This window comes from Pinus tabuliformis, chromosome 2_2 (assembly GCF_031772625.1).
Source record: "Pinus tabuliformis cultivar Carrire ecotype Pingquan chromosome 2_2, CPIR1, whole genome shotgun sequence".
Taxonomy (NCBI): domain Eukaryota; kingdom Viridiplantae; phylum Streptophyta; class Pinopsida; order Pinales; family Pinaceae; genus Pinus; species Pinus tabuliformis.
In genome coordinates, this window is record NC_142300.1 from 8,811,044 (window position 1) to 8,834,109 (window position 23,066).

Here is a 23,066-nt window from a genome sequence, read left to right on the forward strand (position 1 = left end):
TGTGGTTTTATTTTTATTTTTTATGTAAACACATAGTACTTATTGCTTCATTTCAATTCTCTTCTTTTCTTTCAGCGTTGGTGCAATTGTTTCTTTTCCGTTGTGTATATGCATGGTCTTGACTTTTTTTTGGCTTTTCTTTTGTCACATTCCAATGTGTGCCTAACAAATGTGTCTTTTTCCTATCATCTCTTTATCTTTACCATGTCCAGATGTTCCATTCTAAATAAAACTGTATTGAAATGGAAATGGTGACAATCCAATATTGGAAATTATGGTTGGTGGTGTCATTGTGAAAAACATTGCATTGATGGAAAAAAAAAGTGCCTTTCTCTGTAGTGCTTATTAATTTTTCTTATCATATTCTAGATATTTGTGTTAAGATTTATATAAATAGGGTTTTTTCTATTTTTTCATTGAGCATAATAGTGGTTTGTAATGGAAAAGTGCCATGTTGTATAATATGTAATAAATCCATGTATATTTTGATTTTGCTAGGGTTTATTTTTTCCTTCGGTTTAAAATATGAATCCCTTGGGTTTATAATATATGGTTTCAAATTCCTTGCATTTAATATTTTTTGACTATGTTTATAGTACCTTTGTTTTTTGGTGTTAATCCCTTGGGTTGCTTATTCCGTTCAGTTTAAAATATTTATGATGGTCCAACCGTGTTTTATAGATTCAATGATGGTCAACCAAGGTGCAATGTCGCATTGAGGCAAATGTTGTCTTAATATGATAAGAAACCTTCGTTAATATTATATCAATCTTGCATTTGGAAAAATATTCTCTCAATTTGATAATCAATCGCAGTCTAGCATGGTCAACCATGGTCCAACACCACTTTCTCACAAGGTTTTTGTGAATATGCAAAGCAAGCATGGTGAACCTTTGTCAACCATGTTTATTTTAGGGGTTAAAATATTTATCTTAGGGTTTGCAATTATTATTATCCCACAGGGCTTAATACTATTCTGTTGGGTTTATAGTTCCTTGGGGTTTTAGTTTTAATCCATTGGGTCTATAATTCCTTGGCTTTATTTTCCGCTGGGTTTATTAATCCATTGGGGTTATTATCGCTTGGGTTCATATTCCTAGGGTACAATATTATTCATAAGGTTTCCAATTAATATTCATTGCTAGGGTTTAATATTATTCCCTTGGATTTAAAGTTCATTGGGTTTTTAGGATTAATCCATTGCGTTTATTATGTATTGGGTTAATCTTAATCCCTTCAATTAATATTATTCCCTTGGGTTTATAATCCTTTGGGGTTTTAGTATATAACCATTAGGGTAATTCATCCCTATGGTTCAATATTGTTCCCTTGGGTTTATAGTTCTTTGGTCTTTTGGTTTTAATCCATTGGATTTATTATTCCATGAGTTTATTTTCCCTTGGGTTTATTAATGCATTGGGTTTATTATCCCTTTGGTTCATATTCCTAGGGTATAGTATTGTTCATAGGGTTTGCAATTAATACTCATCCCTATGGTTCAATATTATTCCCTTGGGTTTATAGTCCATTGGGTTTTTAGTATTAATGAAATCAACGATGGTCAACGTAGATCAACCATGTTTTTTTAGGGGTTAAATATTTATCTTTGGGTTTCTATACCTTAGGTTTATAGTTCTTTGGGCTTTTAGTTTTAATCCACTGGGTTTATTATTCCATGCGTTTATTTTCCCTTGGGTTTATTAATGCATTGGGTTACTATCCCTCGTGTTCATATTCCTAGGGTATAGTATTGTTCATAGCGTTTGCAATTACTACTCATCCCTACGGTTCAATATTTTCCCTTGGGTTCATAGTCCATTGGGTTTTTAGTATTACTGAAATTGGCCATGGTCAACGTAGGTCAACCATGTTTTTTTAGGGGTTTAAATATTTGTCTTTGGGTTTCTATACCTTGGGTTTATAATTTTATATCCCTTGGGTTTATTGTTCCTTTTGGTTTATAATATCAATTCCTTGGGTTTATTAATGTTAGGGTTCATATTCCTAGGGTTTATTATTATTCCATTCTATTTATCAATTCCTTGGGTTTTTTAATCTAGTGGTTCATATTATTCATAGTGTTTGCAATTAAAATTCATCCCAAGGGTTGAATATTGTTCCCTTGGGTTTATAGTTCTTTGGGTATTTGGTTTTAATCCATTGGGTTTAATATTGTTCATAGGGTTTGCAATCAATTCTCATCCCTACAATTCAATATTATTCGCTTGGGTTTATAGTTCATTGGGTTTTTAGTATTAATGCAATCAACCATGTCGAACGTTGGTTAACCATGTTTTTTCAAGGGATTAAATTTTTTATCTTTGGGTTTCTATACCTTGGGTTTATAAAAAAATTCCCCCTTGATTTATTGTTCCTTTTGGTTTACAATATCAAGTCCCTGGGTTTATTAATGTTAGTGTTTACATTCCTAGGGTTTATTATTATTCCCTTTTATTTATCAATTCCTTGGGTTTATTAATCTAAGGGTTCATATTCTTAGGGTGTAATATTATTCATAGGATTTGCAATTAATATTCATCCCTAGGGTTTAATATTGTTCCCTTAGGTTTATAGTCCTTTGGGTTTTTAGTATTAATCCATTAGGCTTATTATTCCATGGGTTTATTTTCCCTTGCGTTTATTAATGGGTTGGGCTTATTATCCATTGGATTCGTATTTGTAGGGTATACTATTGTTCATAGGATTTGAAATTAACACTCAACCCTATGGTTTAATATTATTCCCTTAGGTTTATAGTTCATTGGTTTTTTTGTATATTAATGTTTATAGTTCATTATGGTAGTGTATATTACTATAGATTAATGTACATTTATTTGTTTACATTATTGTATGTTAATATATATTGCTATACATCAATGTACATTAATTAATATACCTTAATGTGTCGTGCAGTAATGAACATTGAAATATGTTGATATAGACTAAATTGCATTAATGCATAGAAATGTAAATTTAAATAGATAAATGTAGTTGTTTACATTTAAATAAATTCATATACCATTATGCACAATAATGTACATTTCATATATATATATGCACATTATTTTATATGGATGTTCGTGTAAATGTATATTAATGTAAATTTATAAATGTGGTTGATATATGCCTATCAACGTATATCAACCACATATAATAATGTGGTTGTGCTAGCATTTAAATTTTTTAAAATTATCAATAAATAAACAAATTTTCATAGTGTAAATATGATATTTATTATTTATGATTAGGTATCATATATTTGTCAATTATAAATTAAATAATATAATAAAGTAGTAAAGTTATTGATATGAAAATAATATTTAATAAAATATATACATTTTTAAATAATTTTATAAATTATAAAATTATTATTTTTAGTGTTAAAATATAAATTGTTTAAGAGCATGTGTTTCTTTACAAGAGGTATCAAGTTCAAATCCAAAGGGGTAGAGTATGTATACCTCCATAGACTTTAGCAGTGAAATCACTAGGCAGAGGCATGTACCTTATCCCACAAAAAAGGGATATCATAGATCAATTCAGTGTTTGGCTTAGCTGTAACCTTAAAAATAGATTATTATTATTATTATAAATTTTATAAACATTGTATTTATGATCTCCACAAAAAATTGCCTACGAAAAAAAAATAATTTGTTGAGATCTATTGTGAATTGTTATTATTTTTCAATAAATGAACTAGGGTTTTTTGTAGAGCTCGAATCTACTAGTGCATAAAAGTAATTTCATTTGCACTGCTATCGCATTGGTTTGGTGTGTAACACATCTAGTGTGGCATGAGAGTAGCCATGGAAATCATCGTGGGGGGGATGGGTTTTGTAAACCCCTCCCTCAAGAATTTGGTCGTAAGGAATGAAGGTTCTAGTTCAAGCTGCTAGATGCAAGCACCCCATTGATCAGATCTAGGCCCAAGGCATGTGAAATAAAAGAAGATGATTCTCCACTTAGGGTAAATTGGAACAACCATATGCAAGTGAGATACCTCCCTAAGGTAGTTAAGCATCCCAAATGCAAATTAAAAATAAACAATATTGAGAGATACATCGAACATATGAAGGATCATGCTTTAAATTACAAGTTCATTGGCGTTTGGCTAATAGATAGAGCATTGGTTGGATGGATCCGATAAAAATGGAAGCTGAAGAGACACACTGATCTTGAAATGGATGCAAAGTTTTTTTTTTTTAAATGATTTTTGCAAATCCAAAAGACAAAAATAAGGTATTCAAGAATGACCCATATTTTTTCAACAATGCAGGGCTATTCATGAAATTATGGCAAGAAAGGTACAACTTGGAAAAGGAAAATTTCATGGCAACCCCAATTTGGGTTCACCTATTTTCTCTACCAAAAGAATTTTGGGAGAAGGAAACCTTAGAAGGTATTGGAAATGTGATCAAATATTTTTAGGAAATCTCTGAAGTGACCAAGTGAGGATTCTACACCTCATATGCAAGGACATGTATGCATATGGATATCTCCTACCCATTGCCATAATCAATCAAAATCTCCTATCATGAAAAAGTTTGGAAACAACCTTTGGATTATGAGTATTTACTATTCAGATGCTGTAGATGCCATGAATACGACCATCTATTTAGGGATTGTCCCCTGAATACCATAAAGGAAACAAAATAAAATAAGTAGAAATTGTATCATGAAGGTTTTTAGAAAGTCTAAACTCATTAGAAAATTCCTTGAGCAAAAATTACAACACTAGAGGAGCCCCTTTAGTACAAAAACCATTATGACGCATTGACTAGAAAGGAGTGGGAAATTCCAGATCAAGTACATCCTCAAGAAATATGTCGAGAGAAGGGAAATGGAAAACCATAAGTGGAAGCTCATAAGATAAAAGTGCCAGAGAAATCCATAAAGAATGCACCAACAAAGGACATTCAAATGATATATGTATAGGGAATAGGGAATGTTGATGGGCTATAGGACATGGATATGGATGAAATTGCACTCTCAGACCTCATTGAAGAATGGATAGGACCTAGGAAAGATACCAAATTTACAAAAAGAGTTATTTAGACAGACATATTTGTGACTAAAAAATAAAAGGAATGTGACTTTGAAGGGTGCAAGCTCATCCCCAGAAAATCTTGGCATCCAAACAAAAAGCTTCAATGATACTCCCAAGCATACAAAGGAAGACAAAAATAGAGGAAGAAAAAGAAAAAAAGGAGTTAACACGAGATGGGGGATGTTCTTGTTAATTTTGTACAAGTGGATTTCTTAATGGAGGTGTTTTCCTTTGCCCAACATTCTTCCCAATGAAGATAATTTCATGGAATATAAGAGGCCTTAATTGCTAAGGAAAACAAAGGATTCTGAAAGGGAGAATCCGTAGGAAAATCCCTACAATAGTAATGTTGTAGGAGACTAAATGCGACAGTGATAAATTCAACTCAATAACCTCTCATTGTTGGAGAGGATGTTACATGAGACTAAATGTGACAGTGATAAATTCAAATCAATAGCATTAGATGCTACAGGGAAACTAGTGGGGTAGACTATTTTATGGAATCCAAACAAAGTGGAATTTATAGATTGGATGATTGCCTCGAGAATAATCTTTGGTATATTCCACTACTTAGGATCAAAAGAACCGAGATGCATACAAGTAGTCTTGGTACAAATATGGTGAATGAAAAGGCACGATTTTCTAGAAACTTAGATAGCATCAAAGAGCTTCACCAAGGTAAGCTATGAATTGTAGGCTTCAACATGGTGACATCATTGGAGGAAAATGAAGGGAGGTATTCACAACTTGGAAATAGAATCCCAACAGTTCAAATAGTTTATGTAGAAAATGAAGCTGGCCAATGTGGAAACATTTAATGGGTTATTCACCTAGAACAATTTTCGTGATGGTAAGAACCAAATAGCCTCACACTTGAACATATTTTTAGTGTAATAATCTCTCTTAGAAGTGGGTGTCTTCCTATAATCATCTATTCTTGTATAAGTTTGTATCACTAGCTAATTTGTTTGGGAATAGATATCAAAGTTGCCCCTAAATATAGGCATTTCATATTTGAGAGTTTATGGCTTAAGGATCCATCCTTAAGAAGGAAAAGGTGTTTTGGGAAGAGTTTCAAGTCAAGGGTGCCCAAGTTTTAACAAAAGTTCAATATTATTAAGTCAAAAATAAAAAATTGGAACAAAGAGGATTTTGGAAATATTTTCCAAGAAAAAGAAAGAATTGGAGGTACAAATGCAAGAGGTTCAACAAAAAAAAAAATCTAGAGGGAAGAACTAAATATTTGGCTCAAAATAAGGAGAAGAACTCACAAAATAGAGGAAAAATGCAATAGGGAGAAATATTATGGAGGAAAAAGTTAAGAATCCACCGGTTTTGAGAAGGGGAGATGAACACAATTTTTTTTCATAAATCAATGATTAGACATTGACACCATAACATGGTAAGTTTTGATCAAAGATAAAGCATGGAAAAATCTCATAGATCATAGAGAGATGGAGCAAGAATTGGTTAGATATTATGGATTTATTTTAGCTAAACCAAATCAAAGTTGATGGGGACTAATTCAGAAGATCACGAAAAACATCCTAGCACTAGTTCAAATAGATCATAATGCTACCTTAATGCAAGATATATCCTATATCGAAGTCAAAGAAGTAGTAATTTCCATGCCAAAAACAAGGGTTGGGTCCTAATGGGTTCATAACATAGGTTTTATAGGCTTGTTGGCACTTCCTTGGAAAATAAATACATCACCTGGTGGAGGAATCTTGTAGTGCGTGCTCTTTATTTCTAGCCTTGAATGCCATAGGATTAACACTAGTTCCCATATATGATAAGGTCTAGGATCCTGGTAGCTTTAAACCACTAGCCTCATGCAATGCGACATATAATATTGTTTTCAAAGTCATTGCAAATTGTCTAAATCCATTCCTACCAAATCTTATTTCAGTGGAGTAGATTGGTTATGTGAAGGGCAGATAGATCTTGGACAAAATAGTAGTAGCCCATGAGGTCCTCCATTCGTTGGAAAAAATACAAAGAGGCAGGAATGCTGATTAAGCTTGACCTGTTTAAGGCCTTCACAATTTAGTTGGGCTTATCTCTTCAATGTTCTCACAAACATTTTCTTTTCAAGTAGTGGGATTAACTAAGCGAGAGCTCTAGTTGCAACCCATTTCTTCTCCATGATGCTCAATGTATCTCATTCCTCAACATTCAAGTCTTCACATTGACAAGGTGATCCTCTTTTTCCATTCTTATTTATTCTTGTTGTACAAGGGTTTGGACACACTAAAAAGGAAACAATAGCATAAGGAAAGATAAAATTGATTAAGTCTCTATGGCGATGATATTCCCATCTCCCATCAATAGTTTGTTGATGATATAATGCTAATGGGAGTTCCTAAAACAAGATAAGATAAAGCTCTAAAACACACCTTGGAGGGCTTATGGAGGCCTCAAGTACATCCATTAATGTGGCTAAATCTCATTTTTATTTCTTTAACACTAACTTAGTAGTGCAGGGGCAGATAGCTATATTTTGGGTTTTCAACATAGTTCTCTCCCTACTAAATTTCTATGGGTGCCTTTGGTAGACAAATCCCTTAGAACTATTCAATGGAAGGAATTAGTCCAGAAAATATCCAAAATACTAGATTGTTGGACATTCATATCTCTAAATTTTGTTGGCAGTTTAATCTTGTTAAAATTAGTCTTGCAACCCCTTTTGGTATACCTTCTCTCTACGTTAGTAGCACCTAAATGAATCCTCAAATCCACCAGGATTATTTACAGATCCTTTCTCTGGGGATGGGCTATGTGGGAAAGAAAATGGGCCCTTGTATCCTAGGATAAATTATGTCTTCCCAAAATGGAAGGAGGCCTTGGTCTCCATGATATAGAAATTCTAAATAATGTTTTTGGGGAAAAATTATGGCGGAGATTGATCCAAGGTGGCCGAGAGTCATGGAAGTATATTTGGAGCAGGAAATACAACCCTTATCAATCATGGAAACATTAATTGAGGGTCCAAAACTTTGTTCAAGGATTTTCAAGATAGAATTTGGACATCACTAATAAATTCATTGTACAACAACACTATTTCTAGGAATTCCAAGAGGGAAAGTGATACAGGAACATATTTCCCTAGTCAAATCACCTTATGATTCAAGCCTCTAAAAGGAAAAAAAATTGTAAGAGGATAAGATCCTCATGCATAAGAAAGCATAAAAGTAGATTTTTAGTTGTTATATTTTAGGATTTAGTTAGATTTTAGAACTAAGGAGAGGAATCTCTTGATAAATTCTAGAGCTTTCCTTCCTCAAGAGAATTCTAGATATCTGCTTCTCCAAGTGAAGTCGAGATCCTTCCTTATCCAATAATAAATTTGGATGTAAGTCATTTTCTTGGTGTATGAGGGTACCACAATGGAAGCTATACCAAAATGATAGTAGAAAGGATGCCTTGTTTTATATGGACTCATGGCAACAATATCCAAAATATTGGTGACAAGGTGTAATTTCTTGCTATATAAGAGCTTATGAAATCTATAGGTCTCTTGACAGTAGCAGATTATTAGAACCCGACAGTGTAACACACCTCATGGAGAGAATGGAAAATAAGGAAAGTTGGCCTCAAACTCTTGATAAAGCTAATCTATACACATTAATGGAAGAAATTCACAAATGAAAGATCCCACTCTTTGAGGAATAGGAAAAATTTTGATGGGGCTATAATTAGAAGGGTATGTTCACAATCAATGAGGTATACCAAGGCACCTACATGTCACACAAATATTTCTCATAAGACGATTTGGAAATAGGTTTGGGATAAAAAATTATGGCCCAAAGTTGACCATTTCCTTTGGTTGTTATTATATAAAATATCCATTTCATGGGATAAAATAATCTGTAGAGGATTCGAAGGCCCTTCCCTATATTTTTTGGGTATACTGGATGCAGAGAATCTGGTGCACTTGCTCAATACCTGTTCTTTTTTTGAAACTCTATGGTCTCAACAATTCAACTTATTTAGACAATCAGTGAAGAATAGGAATGACATCATAGAAACAATTGAAAGTTGGAGATCCTCTGTGACAAAGAATCCTATTGTAAGTTTGACTTTGGTCCTCATTCTAGGGTTTTTCTATGGAATGTATGGAAGGAGAGGAATACTCACATGCTTAATAACCAATCATCAGAAGGGGGGGGGGGGTAATATAGGTAAAAGTATTACAAAGTGTCCATGAAACAATACTACTCCACCCTTGGTCATTGTTAGATTGCGAAGTTGAAGGTCTCGATGCCATAAATTTTTGTAATATCTAATTGTTCCCATCTCCTTCTATTGATCCTTTTCCTATGAGAAGCCCATATTTAATCCTTTGGCCTCTTGAAGCCCTCCTCCCCCTGGATTCTTTAAACCAAATTTTGATGGGGCATCTAAAGGTGATCTATGTTCTACTTGTCTTAAAGGAACTTTCTGTGACAACTATGGGAAACTAGTGTTTCTATTTAGAGATAGTATGTGATGTTCAAGTAAAAAAATAGCCGAATTTGCAGCTCTAGAGACTGACCTTGTTCTCACATCATCACAAGGCTTCTTGAGGCTAATTGTGGAGGGCGATTCTCATTTGGTCATCTCAAGAAGAAATAAATTTATCAATGGAGCTTCTCCAAAAAAAAGTGCCATAGTTGGAGATAGGAGAAATATATCACACATATTAACCATTTGATACATATGATTTAAGTCATTATTACCTCTTACATCAGAAGAACAAAAAATAAGGTAGCATAACTTTTGGCCTTGGGATGCAATGGCATTCACATTCATGTTTTTGCAAGTTGAAGTAGTCACTTATGGGAGGACTAGAGACCGAGACTTATTGATCTAATAAACAAAGGTTAAGAAACCCCGATGCGGGTGGAAGAACATGAATAAATGGCTTGCATTGAGGAGCAGGTCTATAACAAATCAAATCCTACACCTTTAGTCAATCCAACCAATATAGGCACTACTGATATTTCCAAGTCCTCTTGATGGTTTTAGTTAACTTATGGTTTTTCTACTTGACTTGGAATTTACTAGTACTATGGGATAATGTATTGCATAATGAAGTCTTGGTTAGTAGACCTTTTTTGTATGTCTCTGGATAGTACATAGACATTTGGAATAGATGACATTAATTTTTTTTGTTGATCTAATTTCCAATATAATAAACGAGAACACAAATATTTTGATATTATATAACTTAATATCAATTTAATTCAAAGAAGATTATTTAAAAATATAAAAAATAAAAATAAATAAATAAATTATAATTTCCATAATAAAAATGAAATGTTATAGATATTTTTACATTTTATTTTTTTATTATTTAATAAGGAAATGTTTAAGAAGTGAGGATATGCTTGATTCCTCATTTTCTTTGCATTTTGAAATAAACATGCAAAGAAATGGAGAAGGGATAATACCTAATATTTCTTTGTCAGATAAAACTATTTTTTATATACATAAATGATTAAAAATCATATATTTTAATATTAATATATATTTGTTCAACATAAATCTGAATTCACTACATTATTAATGAAAAATACTCTTGTTTTAATCATGTATGTATTGAAATATACCCTCTTATTTCATGTAAAATTTGTTAGAAATTGATAAATGTCAATCATAGTTAAATTGATAAATGAAAAAAAATATAATTTCAAACACATCATTTAGAAAGATCAATCCTAAACGAAAGATTGACTTGATCAAATATATGGAAGCCATCCTAGATTTCAGAATTTTCTTTTGAATAATATGATTATGTGACATCATAGCTAGGGTATGACGACTTTTTTTTAAGAAGGGTATTCATGAAAATGCACCTTTTACTATTCACTACAACTTCGTGATTTTCCAAACAATAGATTGGATGAAAAACTAATGCATTTTGGGTCTTCTTTGAGGGGTACAAGGACATATTGGATAAAGTGTTGTTCAAAATTGACTAACATGATCACTCATTTGGGTTTCCCTACCTTTTTTTTTTATGTTAACTACAATAAATACAAAGTGGCATGACTTGCATAGTGTTATGCCTTCGAATACCCAATGTTGACGAAAAAAATAATTTCAAACACATCATGTACTGATGTTATTTATCATTCTGGAAAGTATCACTGAGTTCTGGGAAGTGGTCTAGAGGCTAGTCATAAAAGGTGGCCCAGAATTCATGATCACAGCTTCTGAACTGGAAGTTTTGGGCCATAACCGCAACCATGCAAGATTCTTCATGCGGTTGGGGGCCTATAACCACGCACAAGCTTTGTCATGCATGCAGTTGGTGGTTAAATTTGTTGAAAAGGAGCCCCAACTCAGGGTTTTGTCACCTGGGGTGGTTCTTTGGTTCCTGAGTGTCATGTAGCCTTAAGGGACGAGGTGAGTTGTTAGTATGTGGTCAATTTGTTAGTCCCACTTCCTTAATTGTATCTAAGAGGCCAGGTCATGTCATAGTAACTCTTCGTCTCATGTTTACCCTGGCAAGTTGGTGAAACTAGCTAAATGTGGTAGGGGTGGTTACATTGGGCTTCCGGCCATTCCATGAGCACCTTAATCACGATTGTCTTGAGCTATCAATATAAGTCTATAGTTTGGATGTATCTATTCTGTTTTGTGCATGTATTTCCAATTTTAAGTATCTAGCTGCCAACCACTTCCTCAACTTCAACATTCAATTAAAATCTATGTTCTTCCTTTTCTTCCTCCTCATCCTTATTGATTTCTCTACATATCTCCAAAAAGATATTAGCTTCACACAAAACTTAAGTAAAAAATTTAAAAATAACAATCACAATTAATAAATTGAAAATTTAATTTCAAACACATGGCACTTACACATCTGCGAGATCAATCCTAAATAAAAATGACCAAACATTAACTTCAACACAGATTATATAAGATTTAAACCAACTAATTCAATATGGCAGGATTATCAGTAGGCAAATTATACTAACATTTGGTACATAAGGGAGAATAGTTAAACTATTAAATTATTATATTAAGATTATTATTTAGCATTAATTCAAAATTAACATAAATCTTTATAATACATCAATAAATGCCCATGTTCAATAGTGTGGAACAAATTTGTTAGTAAATAGGTAGAAAAATTAACAAGATTAATAGCTACAACATAGTATAGTCCCCGCCTCTACCACTAATTAATTGATTTAGGCTATGCACAAGGAAATATCTACACAAGGAAATCTTCACACACTGAATTTGTGCAGGGTACGCTATTCAATAACGCTTTGCATTAAAAAATGATCCATTTCCATAATTGTTTCTGCAATTTGTTGGCTCTTTTGGTAGCTGTTAGGGTCCTATAATATAGGTAATCTATTTGTGCAATTATCTATTTTGGGAATTTGTTGGTAAAGTTTAGCCTACGAATCACTACATAGCCTAAACGTTTGTTTGTCCAAGAAGCCATTTAGTTCTTAAAGTATGGTGGCCAATGGTATATTTGGTGCTTGAAATTGACATCCATCTCAAAAGGTAGAGCAAGATGAAGTCTACTCCTCAAAACCACGAGCAAAGAAGAAGGCCTAAGTGAGAAATTATTTATTTTGAATTATCAAAATTAATTCAAAAATAATAAAAATCCAAACTCTAAAGAATTAGAACCACATTTATTTATCATAAGTCAGTCATAAATCCAAAAGTCAAAGCCTATGACCCACTTAGCACTTAACTATTAAATTTTCCAAATGTAAAATCCTTGTGATTTGTGAATAAATGCATCTACGGTTAGTGGTATGTTTCGGACCCCAACCCCTCTGACATTTTACCAAAGGAGGGGTCCAAAAATTTGTTTTCATTCTTACCAAGTTTTACAACTGCCACCCCTCTGTTAAATCAGACCCCCCTCCTCATAAACCACTTCCTACCTACCCCCTCCGAAAACCATTTTTCCTATTACATTTAAATTATGGCAGGAAGGTATATAAATAAAAATTTCATATGTTATGAAATATGTTTATGAATGAAGGAGGATGAGTAAAATGTGACTGAGGGAAAATAAATTCACGGGTGCAAGAAAAGGAATTTACAAGAGAAAATAAAAGGAAGATTTTGCGATCATATGTTTATGAAACTAATGTACGGGTCAGAAAAAATGAGCTTCATGTAAACGAGTTTTACAGATAAGAGGATAAGTAAAAAATGAGTTTTTCCAGAGAAGAAATATATTTTTGTTTTTATAGGGATAAATGTCAAAATAGAAATACTTTATTAGCCATGGATTTACAAAAAAATAACACATGGTTTTTCAAAATCCATGGGAATAGAAAACAAGCCATGGATTTACAAAACAACACATGGGTTTCAAAATCCATGGGAAGAGAAAACAACACATGGATTTGAAATGGTTTATTAAATCATTCAAATGAATATATTGAAATTTTAATTATGGATTTCATTTAAGGGTTTAATCAAAGTGCTTGGAAATATTATTTAAAATACATATTTCCCCAAATATTAATAAAGTATTCAAAAGATGATGAAAAGAAAAAAGGACAGAAATAGAACTCAATGGCAGAGCAACAATCAGATTTAAGAGAGCAATTAGCTGATTTTGTGAAGAGAGTTTCAAGATTTTTCTAGATTTCAAGGGCATGAAGTCTAGTCTCAAACACCTAGCAGTAGAGGATCAACAGATTGAGGATCATTTTGCAGATTTCCTACATTCAGAAAACCAATTCCAGAGTTTAATGAACAATCAAATGTTTCGAGCAGATAATTTGGAGATATTATTTTATTTTTAGTTATTATTCAGGATTTTATTCCAAAATTATTGTAACAATTTAGGAGAGTTTTTATTCTATATATTATTTCATTTGTAATAAACAAAGGGTTGGGATTTGTACTGAGAAAGATTACCATCTATTATAAAGTTGTTCACTGAGTTCAAGTGACATTTTGCATTAATACAAGACAAGTTGTTTCAGGATCCCTGTGTCATATCTATGTGGTGAAGTGTTTCTTACTACAATCGTTTTTCTCTGTTTTTCATATGTTTTTATTTTCTCTAATTTTTTTAAAGAAAATGAAATTCGGGATTTGTTTTAAAATACCCTGTTCTGGTTTAGAACAATATCAATGTTTTCTTCTGAAGTTTAAATATAGAATTCAAGTAACAATTCTCTATATTTAAAGTGAATCTAAATCAATTCTTCCTTCTCCATCTCATAAACTACAAGGATCTAGTAGTATGCCTACCTTGCCCTGCTTCCCTTAAGCTTGATATTTCTGCAAATTGATCACCCCTAAGCCTCTTTGACTCCATTACCCAATGGATTTCCTTTGTTGTTCCAACCAACCCATTTAAAAATCGAACTTTGGACTCTCATAACTAGCCTAAAATACTACCAAGCAAACAAAGCTAAATCTGATAGAGAGATCCCTCTCTGGAGCTAGCAGGGCTAGATCCCAGCTTCCAAAGTGGTTTTATGGTTACCTTTGCAATTTCTTTCACAAACTTAAGAAATTACAACATACTAACATTTTGGTGACCATACTAGGGAACGAACAGTTTCATTTTCCCCGGAAAAGATTATTAAGTTCAAGTTTGACTATTGATGGTGGACAATAGTCATACATAGAAGGGCTAAATATTTCACCTGGCGACTCCATGTTCAATAATACATAGCTCAAAGCTTTCATGACGACTCCATTATAAAAAATCTAGAGTGTAGAACACTCATGGTGACTCCACTATGTGAAGGTCTATAATTTCATCAATTATTGTTAATTGTTTTCAAGATGAGTTCAAGAATAGAACGTAGGTATGTTCCTATGGACAGATCTAGTATCCTTGACTTTCTGCATTGAATGCCTTGCATAGGTTGGAAATCATATTTTCCAAAGTTCAAAGATGAGAAAGGTAATAATGCTACTTTACATCTTTTCAAATTCCATATGCATTATCGGAGGCATCAGGTTGAATGGCATGAAGATTGTCTTATGAAGATGTTCATGCTTACTTTGGAAGGAAATGCCAGGTCTTGGTATGAAAATTTTCCAGCTGCTAGTATATGTTCTTTAAATCATTTTCATACTATATTTTTTGAGAAATACAAAGAAGATTATCCATCTTTGTTGCTGGTTCAAAACTGTTGTGATCATTTTGAAAGTTTTATTCAATACCTGGTAGGTTACTATGAAGATGATCAATTTATGGATGATGAGATTATAGAGGCTATTCATGAGAGACCTTTCAACCATGAAGAAGTTGAAGAAGCTGGCTGCTATGACACTCAAGAAAATTTTCAGCAAGTAGTTATTTCTCCCATGATTGAAAATGAAGCAAATCTGCATTTCAATGACTTAATTTCACATGAACTTGTTGATGACATTTCACAACCTCTATACATTTTAGAAGAACAAGAGAACAAGCAACCCAATTGTAATGAAGAAACAAAGCTTACAGATGATAGTTTGCAACAATCTTCTCAGATTTTCAGAAATACAAATGATCATTCTAGTTGCCTTGCATTCCCTTCTTCTCCTGAGTTTTTAATTCAGGAAAAATTTTCTGAAAATCAGAATTCTGAGTTTGCTAGCATAGAAACTCAAGAAAGCCATGATCCATCCATTATTTTCAGCAATAATATGTAGCAAGTTTGTTCCTTTAAACATAATGCATAAATTTTTGAAGAGAAGATTGTTTTAGACCCCATGGGTGTAGACCTTTTTGTTATTCAGGATGTGGCTACCTTAATTGAAAATATGCCTCCAGTTTCAGATAATGAAGATTTTGTTGAAGAAGAAGGTATTGTTTCATTTGTAATAAAAAAAGGGTTGGGATTTGTACCGAGAAAGATTACCATCTATTGTAAAGTTGTTCACTGAGTTCAAGTGATCTTTTGCATTAATACAAGACAAGTTGTTTCAAGATTCCTGTGTCATATCTATGTGGTGATGTCCTTCTTACTGTAATCAGTTTTCTCTGTTTTTCATATGTGTTTCTTTCTCTATTGTTTTAAATAAAATTAAGTTCATGATTTGTTTTAAAACACCCTGTTCTGGCTTAAAACAATATCAATATTTTCTTCTGAAGTTTGAATGTAGAATTAAGGTAACAATGCTCTATATTTAAAGTGAATCTAAATCTTATTCCTTCTCCATCTTATAAACTACAAGGATCTAGTAGTATGCATACCTTTCCTTGTTTCACTTAAGCTTGATATTTTTGCAAATTGATCACCCCAAGCCTCTTTGACTCCGTTGCCCAATGGCTATCCTTTGTTGTTCCAACCAAACCATTTAAAAACCGAACTCTGAAATCTCATAACTAGTCTAAAATCCTACCAAGCAAAAAAGCTAAATCTGACAGAGAGATCCCTCTCTAAAGTTGGTGGGGTTAGATCCCAGCTTCCAAAGCAGTTCTGTGGTTACCTTTGCAATTTATTTGACAACCTTAAGAAATTATAGAGTGCTAACAATAGCTATCGATATGTTGACACAATTAAGGTAGTGCATGACGCTCAATTTCTGCAATGAGAAACATCATTGAATACAATTTTTAAATGCACTAGATTATATTTAGACAAATCACCATATACATTTTCTGGTATGTTGTTGTAATCTCCATAATGTTGATACATTATGTGGAGTGTGGAGGTGTGGAGCAAGAAAACTTCTTTCACACTTTTGCACTCCACACAATGTATCAATCTAAGTTTCTTGCAGAGGATTTGTGTGGAGTGGGGAGGATTTGGAAGAGTTTTTTTCCTTCCACAATGGAAAAAATTAATGACGGACTCTTTTAAGTACCTTTCGAGGATAGATGGCCATTATCTTCATGCCCAAGAAGCAATTTTGCAATGAAAAATTAGAATAATTTGTTTATGCCAAATATTTCTCTAATTAATGTACCAAAAAGTAATAATAATATTGCATACATTCACAACATTAATAATGATAATTATTGTGGTGTTTAACCTTGTTGTTGTAGCACGTTATTGATTCAATTATTATATAAGAGTGCAAAGGAGTTTCCCTGGGTTTAGTTGATACATTATGTGAATTGTGGAGGAAGAAACTTCCTTCACATCTCCACATTCCGCAAGCAACTATGAAAACACTACCCATTATCATTTACAACATTATCATAATTTTAAAAACTAAAAAGCATTAAGTGGAACGTCAAATTCCAAGATTACAAAAGGCTTAAATTGCATGTATTTTCACTAGATAAGGTCTAATGGGGAAATTGCTAAGGGCTTTATGACATGCCCTATTTCCGTGTATCCTTAATCTCTATCACCTCTCCACACTAAAAATCAAATCGAATCTATGGTCCACATGGACGAAAGTATCACAAATTTCTTATACCATAACAAAGATTAGATTGGTGCAATTTGTTTTAAATTAACTTTACCTCCTTTTCCCATGCAAAATTAGAATAATTTGTTTAATACCAAATATTTATTTGATTAATGTACCAAAAAGTAATAATAATATTGCATGGATTAGTAATTTTAATAATGTTAATGACTATGTTGTTTAAGCATCTTTCTCCAAGAGGGAGCCATCATCGACCATGAAATTATAAAGAGAGAGGTGTCCATTTTTGTTTTTTTCTTCATCAAAATTGTTTAGGATTTGAGCAAACTAGAAAAGTTGAATTATCATAATAGTGTCAGAACTCCAACATACCAAAACACAACATGTGCGGAGGTGCAGAGCTTAACTCTACAAGTTCAGAGGTGTAAATATCTACACAACTAGAAAATATTTGCACCTCCGTATACATGCAAATCATTCTAAATTTTCCATTGTCAATAGGCAGGAGGTTATTAAGTCCATCTGTCGTACCTTCTAGTTCAAGGTCTAGTTCTTACTTTAGCGAGGCCACTCCTAACCCCAATCGTTTGGTCATTCTCACCCTCCTGATTTTTATTTGTCTTTTCATCTTTGGGATCAGTGTCAACTCTTTGCTAAGATGTACTGTCACGTGGAGGATGTAGATAATCCTCAACTCATTTGATGGGGTGGGAAAGACTAGATTGAAAAAGGAATCCATGAAAGCACTTCCCATTATTGTTTACAATGCTACATCAAAGCCATGGCCTGTGCCTAAATTGTTCGATTCTCTTGGAGGAATTTGCAGATGGAGAGAAGATGAGAATTCTGCCACAATGCAATCATGGATTCCACGTGGAATTCATTGATAAATGGTTTGTATCCCATTCCCATGCCTTATGTGTATAAATTTCCTAAATCTCAATACTCAAAACAAAAAACTAGAAGGCGCAACGACTGGTCAAGCAACCAAATCAAACAATATCGTACATATACTCATACTGAGTCCCATGGATTCTAGTCATCCTCTTTTTAAAATTTTCTATCATCACCTTACTTGCTATAGATTGCAAGTATTTTTGGATAACTCAAAAATGAAGGTTAGATACGACATTTTTCCTCTAATAGAAACAACTATTGGAGTCACCTCTACCATAATTCACAGATTTGCACATTTGCACTCCACACAATGACCCTCCAACATGGTAACCTGCTACACATCAAATGATGACTAGACCAATGCTAGTACTACAATTAGTAGATCGAAGGTACATGTGTAGTTTGAGAGGATCTATTAATTTGATTAGATCCATTTATGTTGGGGGTGTGTTATATTCTTTCCACGACTAGCCCCAGTAGTGAAGCTGGGGGTTTAGAAGAGGGGCGGTCAGCGCCCCCTTTATTGGTCTAGGTGTAGTGGGGGGATCACAAGGGGCGGTAGCCCCCCCTGTCGGGGGGTTTGAGGGGGGTGGTAGCCCGCCTCTACGATGTTCGGGGCAGCGTCTCGGGGAATTTTTTTGGACCCTATATTAGGTGGGTAGATCTACCTATTGTTTTGTGCGTGGTTTTCACACATGGTTTTGGGCATGATGGTTTTCTGCCCATGGTATTTTGTAGATCTAGTCAAGGGAACTACAGTTATGTTCTAATCCAGGGTTAATGGATTGGGGTTTATGGATGATTTGACATGTATATATATGTATTATAACATTGAAAGGAATATAATGAAAAATCAGTCTGGTAGTCCTGGTTTGGGATCTAGGGGAAAATCTTTGTGTATATATGTTTTATGTTTTATGCTCTCGCCATTGTTTATTTTCTATTTTTAGAATTTGTATGCAAGTAATTTTTGTACGAGGTTAAAACCTACAATTTACAACACTAGTGATAGGTTTTTACCCTAGATGAAGGTCGAGCATCTCATCTTATGAAGAAAAGTAATTTAATGTCTCTAGAAATCACCATTCGCAGCGATGCTAGGATTTTTCTGTATCAATGCGGGCAAATAGGAGATGAGTTTTTGGTGGATCTTAGATATGTCACCTTGTGTTATTCTATAATGTTAGAAGGGTTAATTTGATAGTTGCATCCAACTTCCTTTGTAAACTATTGTAATTCATCCTAGATTTATTGGGTTTGGTCTACTATGACCACGCCATTATATGAAGAGGAAACAATGTTAGCTTGTAATCCTTGAGTAGATCTAGTATATTATAGTCCATTCAATCATTTCTCGGCAACCCAAATAAAAATCATATTGCACTCAATAAAATTGGGGTCCATGAACTCATTTAGATCCAACATTCAAATTTCCTTTGAAATAGTGTTAAATACCCAATATTGACATGGAAGACATATGAACATATAACCATTGCGTCTGTTACAAATCAAAACCAAGGACTCACAACAAACATGGAGAGTCGTGACATAACAAAAAATCCTCCAACACCCTCCAAATCTTCACTACATTCAAATTTCAGAGCCTACAAAACTGTCATATCAAGTGTCGCTTTGGTCGTCAAGTGTCATTTCAAATCATTCCACATGTTCCAAGTGTTCTTGATCATTCCTAAGTGTCTCGCATGATTTAGAACATCTCTAGTGCACTTCATGGTTATATTATCTTTCTTTGTTGTAAAATATCACTTTTGGTCGCAGTCAAACACACTTTGTTTTTTGTACTTGGAGAGTGTTTGTAAACTGGCGTTTTGATGTGTATTTCTCATTGTTTGATCATGTCTAAATCTTATTGATGAGTTGGTATGTGTCGCACTTGATCTTATGTCTAAACTCATTGTGTTAGGCCCTTGTTTTATCTTTTAGACTTATATAAATTTTGGTTGTGTTGTAGCATTTTGGATCTAGTGAAAAAGCTTCAAATTTTCTTTTGAAATTACCAGTTTGTTTCCTTGATAATACTCAGACATAAAATTTGTCATGGGAAAAATAGTTTAATACAGACTGTTGGATATTTTTTTTAAAATAATAATTTTATTTTTATTAAAATATAGCATTGTATATATTTTTATAAAATTTTTGATTTAAAATTAAAATTGTTGTGAAAAAAACGTTGTGTTTAGCATTTTCTTGCCTTTGATATACAATGAGAAAGCTTCAATTTCTTTTTTGAAATTACCAGCGTGTTTCCTGTGTTTTCTGGCTAATACTCAGCCATATACAAACTCTCATGGAAAAATGGTTTAATACAAAAGGTTGGATATTTTTTTTTTTAATAATTTTAATTTTATTAAAATATATCATTGTATATATTTTTATCATTGTATATATTATATTTTTATCATTGTATATATTTTTATAAAAATTTTAGTTTAAAATTAAAATTGTTGCGAAAAAAACCCTTGGGGACCTATCTCCAAGTTATGAGACTACTAGAAGGTCCACCATCAACGAAGCTACGAATTATATAATCAAGGTAATTACCTAACAATACCTATCTCCAAGTTATCAAATTATCTAACAATACCTATCTCCAAAGTTATCAAACTATCAGAAGGGTCCAGCATATACGAAGCTACGAATTATATAATCCAAGCTAATTACCAAACAATACCTATCTCTAAGGGTCCAGCATATACGAAGCTACGAATTATATAATCCAAGCTAATTACCAAACAATACCTATCTCTAAGTTGGAGAACAACTAGAAGAAGCGCAACAAGGGGACCAAAAGTTACCAACACCTTCGCTATATAAAGGGGAGCTTGACGTATATAAAATCTAGTATATCCTTTTCATTTGTGCATGTGGGATATACCCATGACAACAAATGAAGATACCATACTCTAATGTCATACGCTTAAACCATGAAGGCCGATTACTAGTGATGAAAGTAACTCAACAATTTTCAAATTTGTTTTCCCACTGAAAAAGTGAGGCGGCCATATGTAAAGAGATCCATTATGTAAAAAAATTCGGGAAAATTTTAAGTTTTTTCTTTGAAAAATAATTACGTGGAACCCTCGCTTCACTGCCAACATCCCCCATAAAACGTGAAGCAGATGTCAAGGTTGAACATCGCGTTATAAAGCGGCAAAGGCGATTTGACCCCTATGCCCAGCTGTTGAAGGAAAGAATCCAAATGTCAAGTGTCGTATCAATGCTCAAGATGAATCAAATACTAATCTGCTATCTGTTAATAGCCATGGAAATACACAGGGATAAAATGCATTAAAGTTTCAACGACAAAGATGGGTCATTGGAGATCAAAGGATAAGGATGAATTGGGGGACAGCTGCTGATCTTGTCTTTGATAAGACTTTTTTGCACTGATTTTGGTATGATGTAGTGTTGATGCTTTCTGGGATATCTTATGACTATAAGATTTTGATTTATATGCTTGCAAGGTGTCTGATCCTTGTCATATCTTATGTACTCTTTATATTGCGTCAATATAATTCTATGAAGATTTTTCTCTCTGAAAAAAAAAGTATGAATTGGGGGACCCTTTGCCCATCTGAAGTTTAATCTGGAGATAAAATTTCCATCACATAAATATGGGGATAGTCTGGAGATAAAGTTTAGATCTTTTGATGTCACATTACCAATGTTTTGCTCCAAGTAATAAATCAAGCACAGGATAGAAAAGTTGGGTGTCTCCGGCCAGCATTAAGCAAGGTACAAATTTTTTGATAGTACGACACGAGAAATTTGAATCATCCATTTGTAATAGATATGATTGCAATTTTTTTTTGAGATCGACTCTTAGAAAATGGATTTTTGAGATGATTCCAAAGACAATTTGCTTTTATATGTCTTGAAGGTATTCATGGCCACAAATCACATAGATCTTGTGCATTCAACGCAGAACAAAGTGGGAAATAAGGAAACCCAATGCATTGTTAATCTCACAGTTTGGGAATGTCTCATTACAGTTGATTTTTGGTATCTTAGTTTTGAGCCTGTCTGTGATGTTCTAGGAAAGAGAACTAGCATGGAACCATGTCATTGAAGGAGCCATATGTGTCCAACAGGGAATTTTTCATCCTGCCACACTATCCAAATATTCCTTTAGAGAGTATGTTCCTTCTGAATGCTCTTGTGCATAAGGGCATTGTCAATTATCGTAGAATAACTCCCAAGTTTGATAATTTGTTAGATCCTAGTGAGACACCAACCAAGTGGAGTACCCTGGCACTGAGGCATATGCTTGCCTATACCTACTCAGTTTTTATGCCTATGAAAGAGTTAATATTGTTCTCAACTGTATTATAGTGAATCCAAAGCTCTTGAAGAGCCTAAAAATAGTCTTATTGCCGAAATATGGCTCTAATATTTTATTTACAGGTATTCAGTTGAATTAGTGAAAAGCAGGTAGAGCCTACGTATAATTTATTTTGGCTCCATTTGACTCATTGTTTTCACATGATGTGGTTTTGCTATTGAATGATCTTCAAGAAAATATTGCCCATATGGACCATCAAATTGTGCAGTGTTACAACATTTGTGTAAAAGTTGTTATAACAATAGCTCGAAAATTTGGACATTGTAGAAAACTTGCTCCACAGTGGAAGAAAGCTGCAAATAACTTGAAGAGCAAGATGAATATGGGTCAATTCGATTGCAAGGTTTTCCCACCATCTTGGCCTTTTTAGGTTCTAATAAGAAGAGTCCCGTGCCTAATAAAGGTGCAAAAACAGCTTCTATAATTGAATTTTTTGCTCTTAAGCAATTTGAGATA